This window comes from Cervus elaphus, chromosome 8 (genome assembly GCF_910594005.1).
Source record: "Cervus elaphus chromosome 8, mCerEla1.1, whole genome shotgun sequence".
Classification (NCBI taxonomy): Eukaryota; Metazoa; Chordata; class Mammalia; order Artiodactyla; family Cervidae; genus Cervus; species Cervus elaphus.
In genome coordinates, this window is record NC_057822.1 from 622365 (window position 1) to 630723 (window position 8359).

Below are 8359 nucleotides of genomic sequence, written 5' to 3' on the forward strand. Positions count from 1 at the left end.
GGGTGGCCCAGTGCCTTGTCCAATACTACACACCAAATCTGCAGAGGAACCAGTTTCAAACTGAGGCCTGTGTGACTCCTAAGATTGCTTATCTCAGCATATCATCTTGCCTCCAAAGAAGCTCAATTCATTCCCTCACTCACCTGCACAGCCATCAATTGTGTGCCAGACGTACCCATGCCTGGCACAACATCAGGCTTTGGGAGCACACTGGGGGTCCCAGTGGCTCTCAGGGGCTCCGGGGACATGCCCCTCACAGCAGCTGACCCGAATGCCCCTCTCTTCTCCTTTCCTCCCCACCATGCCTCCCCTCCAGTCCCACCATCCCCACAATGCAAACAAGACCCCCGCACCAGGGGACCCCACTACGGGCGCAGCTCCAGTCTGCCCTAAAGACCTAGACTCTCACTGGGCACAGAGGAGTCAGCACCGTGGCCGAGCCCCTCTCTCTTCCCCTGGGGTCCCTCCCTTCTCTCCCCTTAGGCCCCCTAGGCCATCCCCTTTCCTCTGAGCCTTCCTGCCCCAGACGTAGATGACCCATCTGGGAGAAACCTGGCCCCCTTCCACACCCCTCACACACACCCCCCATTGTCCACTGTCTCCACTCAGAAAGCACAGGCTCAGCCTCAGAATCCTCAGGCCCCAATATTCCACAGGCTGAGTTTTGAGGGGGTAGAGGCTCCAGAGGGAATCCAGCCCCCTCTCTGTCCCCCGTCTGGGGCTTACAACTTCCCTGAGAATCTGGATGAGAAGGGGAAGCCCCCGCCCCCAGCAGGAGAGCACATATCTGAGGATAGAATCAGGGGGTGCCCAGTACACTCTGCCCCCCTTTAGGGGCACTTTCTTGCTCATTTTTATTGAGATTTAATTCACACATCACACCACTCAGCCACTGAAAGTGTACAATTCAGTGACTTTTAGTATATTCACAGAATTGGACAATCCTCACTCCAATTTTAGAACTGTTCATCACCCCCAAAAGAAAGCCCACACCCCTTAGTCATCACCTCAATCCCCCCAACCCACCCCCAGCCCTAGACAATCACTAATCTACTTTCTGTCTCTGTAGTCTTGGCTATTCTGGACATTTCATTTAAATGGAATCATACTTTCTTGGTGGCTAAAAAGGTAAAGAATCTGCCTGTAATGCAGGAGACCTGGGTTCGATCCCTGAATGAAGAGGATCCCATGGAGAAGGGAATGGCAACCCACTCCAGTATTCTTGCCTGGAGAATTCCACTGATAGAGAAGCCTGACAGCCTATAGTCCATGGGGTTGCATGGAGTCAGACATGACTGAGCGACTAACATATATACAATATGTGGTTCTGAGTGACTGGCTTCTTTGGCTTAGCAGATGTTCCCAGGGTTCATCAGATTTGTGGATTGTATCAGCCCTACATTTCTTTTTTTTTTTTTGCCAATACACTGCATTTTTTTTTTTTGGCTGTGTCATGCAGCTTGCAGGGTCTTAGTTCCCCAACCAGGGATTGGACCTGGGCCGCAGCAGTGAAAGCTGGGAATCCTAACCACTAGGCCACCAAGGAATTTCCCCTTTTATGTCTCCATTTATCAGTTGACAGACATTTGAGTTCTTTCCCTTTTTAGCTATTATGAATAATGCTATGAACATTTGTGTACCAATTTTTTTGTGTGAAAATATGTTTTCATTTCTCTTGGGTGTATACCTAGGAATGGAATTGCTGGGTCGTGTGGTAACTCTATGTTTAGCCCCTGGAGTAATTGCCATGCTGTTTTCCAAAGTACCTGCATCATCTTACGTTCCCCAAGATGTAAGATGTCTGAGGGCTCCAGTCTCCCACACCCGCACCAACACTCGCTGTGTGTGCGCTTTATTCTGGGCACTCTAGTGGGTGCGGGTAAAAAGCAGGATCTTATTGTGGTTTTGATTTGCATTCCCCTGATGGCTAATGATGTTGGTCACCTTTTCATGTGCTTATTGGTTATTTATGTATATTTTTTGGGAAAATGTCTATTCAGGTTCATTGTCCATTTATAGATTGGGTTATTTGTCTTTTTATTATTGAATGGTAAGAACTCTCTATATAATCTAGGTGCAAGTCCTTTGTCAGATATGTAATTTGCAAAATTGTTCTCAAATTATGTGAAATGTGCTTTCACTTTGGTTGTCCTTTGAAGAACAAGAATTCTTATTTTTAAGTTTCATTTACCTACTTTTCTCTTTTGTTGCCTGTGCTCTTAGTGTCATATCTAAGAATCTATTAGATTCTTTTTATTATAACATAAATCCAAGATCATAAAGATTTCTATGTTTTCTTCTAACAGTTATATGGTTTAGCTCACACATTTGGGTCTATGAGCCATTTTGAATTAATTTTTGTATATGGTGTGAGATATGGGTCCAACTTCATTCTTTTGCATGTGTAATGTAGATAACTCATTCCCACACTGTTTGTTGAAAAGATTATTCTTTATCAAGTTGTCTTGGCCCACTTTGGGAAAATCAAGTGGCTGTAAATGTAAGGGTTTATTTCTGAATTTTCCATTCTATTTCATTGTTCTATGGCCTATCTTTATACCAGTACTATACTGTCTTGATTCCTGTCCCGTCATATTAAGTATTGAAATTGGGAAGTGTGAGGTCACCAACTTTATTCTTTTATAAGATTGTTTTGTTACCAAGTGCCCTTTTAAAGCGATCTCCCCATGGCTCAGATGGTAAACAACTTGCCTGCAATGCGGGAGACCTGGCTTTGATCTCCGGGTCAGGAAGATTCCCTTGAGAAGGGAACAGCAACCCATTCCAGTATTCTTGCCTGGAGAATCCCACGGACAGAGGAGTTTGGCAGGGTCTGTCCATGGGGTTGCAAAGAGTCAGACATGACTGAACAACTAACACTCCCCATCTGAGAAACGGGGAAATTTCTCTTGGAAATGTTTATGATGGCAGAAAAACACAGCAGGTAAAGATAAGTGATCTATCATAGTTCTGGAAGCCACACGGGAACACAACTCACCTCAAGCCCCCACCTTGGCCCTGGACCTACCGGAGAGCCGCTGGATGAATCAGAGCGAGGTTGTGCACGGCTGTCACCTCCTCCCATGCGAGATGGGCTCTGTGTGAGCCTGCACTCCGCTGCTGGGTTGAATTGAACCTGTTAAATAATGGCGTTAACCTGGGAGTAGTCAGTAGGCCCTCTTATTCTTGGCAATGGACGTTTAGAAATGCCTTTCAGGCGTGTCTAGCCATGTGACTGGGGTTTGAGAATAAGGCAAAGGACAGTCTGACCTCCCACAGCCAGAGGACAGTGTAGTTTCCCTGGGCTGGTCACTGCTTCAGTGACTCCACTACACAATGAGGATAACAATCCTCGCCCCACCTACCTCACAAGGATTATTGTGTCAAGGTAACCTCTTCCAGGGAGCCTTCCCTGACTGCCCCCAGGCTGGGTGAGGTCTCTTTTCTTAGCTCCCACACTCCTCTGTGAGTTTTTTCCATCATAACACTTCTCACTCCGCAATGCAAATGATTCACTTTTTTCTCTGTCTCCTCCTCTCTGTTAGCTCCATGAAGGTAGGAGCTGGGTGGGCCTCATCTCTGTGGCCCCAGCACCCAGCACCTGGCCTATAGTAGCTCAGTGCCCATCTCTGTTAGGCTGAACTGAAAGGCAAGTGCTCTGAACATGTTGTAAGACCTGGCTACATGGAGCGAGCATTCCCTATGAGATTCAGAGAGGAAGGTGTCCTACTTGGGGCAGCCACATGGGGCCACTGTGGGCCGCCCTCACACTGCTTGTCTTCCGGAGATGGTGATGGAACTTGGTGCTGATGGTGGACGCTATTCCAAAGTTTAGCTCTTAAGAGCTAGTCCCAGATGCTCTCCCACATGGAAGATTCTTCAGGTAGGTTATTCCTGGGACACCCTATTTTCCCAGGTGTTGTTCAGCACATATTGATGCAAAGAATCAGAGTGTGAAAAAGGAAACACTGTGGCTCATTCCCAAAGCACCCCTTGGCTTTGGGATATAGCCAATTGAATACTCATACACACACACACACACACACACACACAGAGTCATGTACTTTCATTCACTGACCACTTAGTCTGTAGCAGGCCCTGTGCTGCTGAATACGGGGGTCCAGAAAGGCAGGGACAGGGTCCTGCGTTCAAGAAGCTTGCAGTCTAGTGGGAGAGTGGACACAGAAACAGAACGATGAGAATGTGAGGGATAAGACTGTCAGAGTGAGGAGGTGCCCTCCCTCACCTCTCAGCATCTCTCCCCTCTAGCTTCTAAGGGGACTTCTGTCTTTGTCACTCCAGGACTTTAAGGAAATGAAATAGAACTAGGAGAAAGAAATCTCATCTCTCAATCTCTTCTTTGTTGTACAGAAACAAGGTAAAGTTGAAATTAAATGTTAAATCAATTCACATAAAGAGAGGTTAACTTCATACCCACCAGGATGGCGAATATCAAAGGAAATGGAAAATAAGTACTGGCAAAGATGTGGAAATTTGGAACCTTTGCTGGTAGAAATGTTAAATGCAGCTTCTGTGGAAAAGTTTAGAGCTCAAAAAGCTACACGTAGAATTACTGCATGGGCCAGCAAGTCCCACTTCTAAATATATGCCCAAAAGAACTGAAAACAAGGACTTGAACAGGTATTCTTCACCAATAATTCACAGCGGCATTATTCACAATAGCCAAAAGGTGGAAACAACCCAAATATCCATTAATAGATGAATGGATAAACAAAATGTGGTCTATCCGTTGTTCACCTGAAGTAATGAGGTTACCAGAACTGCTCCAGCAAAAATGGGTTTGCATGAGATCAGCAGAGAATTGCAACTCAGGGTCTGCAACCAAGGTCAACCACGTGCAAGTCCCCTCAGGGTAAGGGGAGCAGAGCTCTTTTATTGAGGGGAAAAGGAAGCTGGGGAAAGGAGGGCTAGAGGAAGCAGAGTCCGTGGCTTTTCACTGGCTGAGTCCTTGTCAGGAAAGAAGACAGTCTTCCTTCTTCCTTTTGGGCTAGCATTTCAGGGCCTGGGAGCTCCCCATTCTGGGCTCTTGACTCTTATTTAACCAAACTTTCTGTTTATTAATTTTTTATGCCATGCAGTGATATCATTCAGTCATTAAAATGAATGAAATTCTGATATAGGCTATGACATGAATGAACCTCGAAAATATGAAATAAGTGAAATAAGCAAAAACAAATACTGTATGATTCCATTTATATGAGATACCTGGAAGAGACAAATTCATATACAGACAGTAGAACAAAGATTACCAGGGGCTGGGGGTAGCAGGAAATCGGGTGTTATTGCTTAATGAGTATAGGATTTTGGATGATGAAAAAGTCTGGAAATAGAGTGGTGAATGTACTTAATTTCTGTACACTTAAAATGATTAAAATGGTAAAGTTTATGTTATGTACATTTTACTACCTTGTATATATTTTAATTTAAGAGGGAAGATCAATCCTGTAATAAAGAGTTTATACAGAGTGAGTAAAAGGAGGGAGAGAGGAGAGGGAAAAAGGATGGGGAGAAAGTTTAGGAGCATTCAGCGAATCAGAGATTTGGGATCAGCTGTGGTGCACAGAGGACCTGGCTCATCATAAGCACTGAAATGTTTGTGTAATGAATAAGAGAATGGTAGGGCTTCCCTGGAGGCTCAGTGGTAAAGAATTCACCTGCCAATGCAGGAGACATGGGTTCTGGGAAGATCCCTCATGCCTCGGAGCTTCTAAGCCCCCGGGCCACCACTATTGTGCCTGAGATGTAGAGCCTGAGCTCTGGAACCTGCTCCTTGTGCTCTGTAACAAGAGAAGCCACCGCAATCAGAAGGTACACACCACAACTAGACAGTAGCCGCTGCTCACTGCGACTAGATAAAAGCCCATCCTGCAATGGAGACTCAGAACAGTCAAAAATAAATTAATATTTTTTAAAAAGAAATAGGGAGAGAGAATGGTAGAGAAGAAGGGATTTTGACAATTTGACTCAGGGTGGCACGATGGTAAAGAATCTGCCTGCAGTGCAGGAGACTTGGGAGACTCGGGTTTGATACTTGGGTCGGGAAGATCCCCTGGAGGAGTAAATGGCAACCCACTCGAGTATTCTTGCCTGGAAAATGCCATGGACAGAGGAACCTGGCTACAGTCTATGGACTCACAAAGAGTTGGACACAACTAAGTGCGCACACAAACACTGTAACTCCCATAACATTCTGAGAGAAATCCAAGTTAAGACTGGGATACTTTAAAAAGTACTTATATTCGTAAACTTGGTTCCTTTTAATACATCCTTTTGTTGAATCTAGACTACAGGGGCCCAGGGCACATGGTGGGTAAGGAAAAGGGTGGCACAGTAGGGACATCACATTTAGCTGGTGGAGCAGGTAAAGCTTTCCCTAGAAGGAAAAGCCTCGGTTGCTTCTTACAGAGTCGGCTGATGGCAGGACCTTCAGGAAGAGCAGAAGGAAGCAAAGGCTGGAGGAGAGAGAAGCATCAGAGAGAGCAGTCTAGGTAGCTACAGCTTTGAATCTCAGCCAACTGGACATCAGGTGTAAATGTCGAGGCAACAGGGAAGACCCACAACCAGACAATGGATTGCAGTGTGATGAGTATTAAAGTTTTCTCTGCAGCTTCTGAGATGTTATGGAAGGGGAGGTGCCCAGACAACCCCTGTTGTTGTTGTTGTTGTCGCTAAGTCATGTCTGACTCTTTGTGACCCCATGGACTGCAGCATGCCAGGCTTTCCTGTCCTTCACTATCTCCTGGAGTTTGCTCAGATTCAGGTCCATTGAACCAATGATGCTAACTAACCATCTCATCCTCGGCTGCCCTCTTCTCCCTTTGCCTTCAATCTTTCCCACCATCAGTGTTTCCCAGCATCAGCGTCTTTTTCCAATGAGTGAGCTCTTCACATCAGGTGGCCAAAGTACTGGAGCTTCAGACATCAGATAACCTGAGTGCATGCTAAGCCACTTCAGTCACATCCAACTCTTTCCGACCCAATGGACTATACCCCTCCAGGCTCCTCTATCCATGGGATTCTCCTGACAAGAATGGGTTGCCATTTCCTCCTCCAGTGGGATCTTCCCCATATAGGGATAGGACCCATGTCGCTTATGTGTCCTGAATTGGCAGGCGGGTTCTTTACCACTAGTGACACCTGAGAAGCTCTTCAGACCACCCTTAGTCAGTCACTCAGTTCAGTTGCTGAGTGATGTCATACTCTTTGAAACCCCATGGCTGCAGCATGCCAGGCTTCCTTGTCCATTATAACTCCCAGAGCTTGCTCAAACTCGTGTCCATTGAGTTGGTGATGCCATCCAACCATCTATCTCATCCTCTGTCATCCCCTTCTTCTCCCACCTTCAATCTTTCCCAGCATCAGGGTCTTTTCTAATGAGTCAGTTCTTTGAATCAGGTGGCCAAAGTACTGGAGCTTCAGCTTCAGCATCAGTCCTTTCTATGAATATTCAGGACTAATTTCCTTTAGGATTGATTGATTTGATCTCCATGCAGTCCAAAGGCCCCTCAAAAATCTTCTCCAACACCACAGTTCAAAAGCATCAATTCTTCAGTGCTCAGCTTTCTTTATGGTCCAGCTCTCACATCCATACATGACTACTGGAAAAACCATAGCTTTAACTAGACAGACTTTTGTTGGAAAACTAATGTCTCTGTTTTTTAATATGCTGTCTAGGTTTGTCATAGCTTTTCTTCCAAGGAGCAAGCATCTTTTAATTTCATGGCTGAGGTCACTACCTGCATTGATTTTGGAGCCCAAGAAAATAAAGCTCACTGCTTCCATTGTTTCCCCATCTATTTGCCATGAAGTGATGGGACCAGATGCCATGATCTTCGTTTTCTGAACGTTGAGTTTTAAGTCAACTTTTTCACTCTCCTCTTTCACTTTCACCAAGAGGCTGTTTAGTTCTTCGCCTTCTGCCATTAAGGGTGGTGTCATCTGCATATCTGAGGTTATTGCTATTTCTCCCGGCAATCTTGATTCTAGCTTGTGCTTCATCCAGCCCGGCATTTCGCATGAGGTAGTCTGCATATAAGTTAAATTAGCAGGGAGACAATATACAGTCTTGACTATTCCTCTCCCGATTTGCGACCAGTCCATTGTTCCATGTCCAGTTCTGTTACTTCTTGACCTGCACACAGATTTCTCAGGAGACAGGTCAGGTGGTCTGGTATTCCCAACTCTTTAAGAATTTCCCACAGTTTGTTGGGTGGCTGCTGGTTTCTTCCGCCACAGGTCGTGAGGCGAGGCCTCCAGTAAAGGGCGCGCGGCGACGAGCGGCTGACGCCTGCGATCTGCCGCTCTAGCCTGACGTGAGTCATAGAGTCGCGACTTCCGT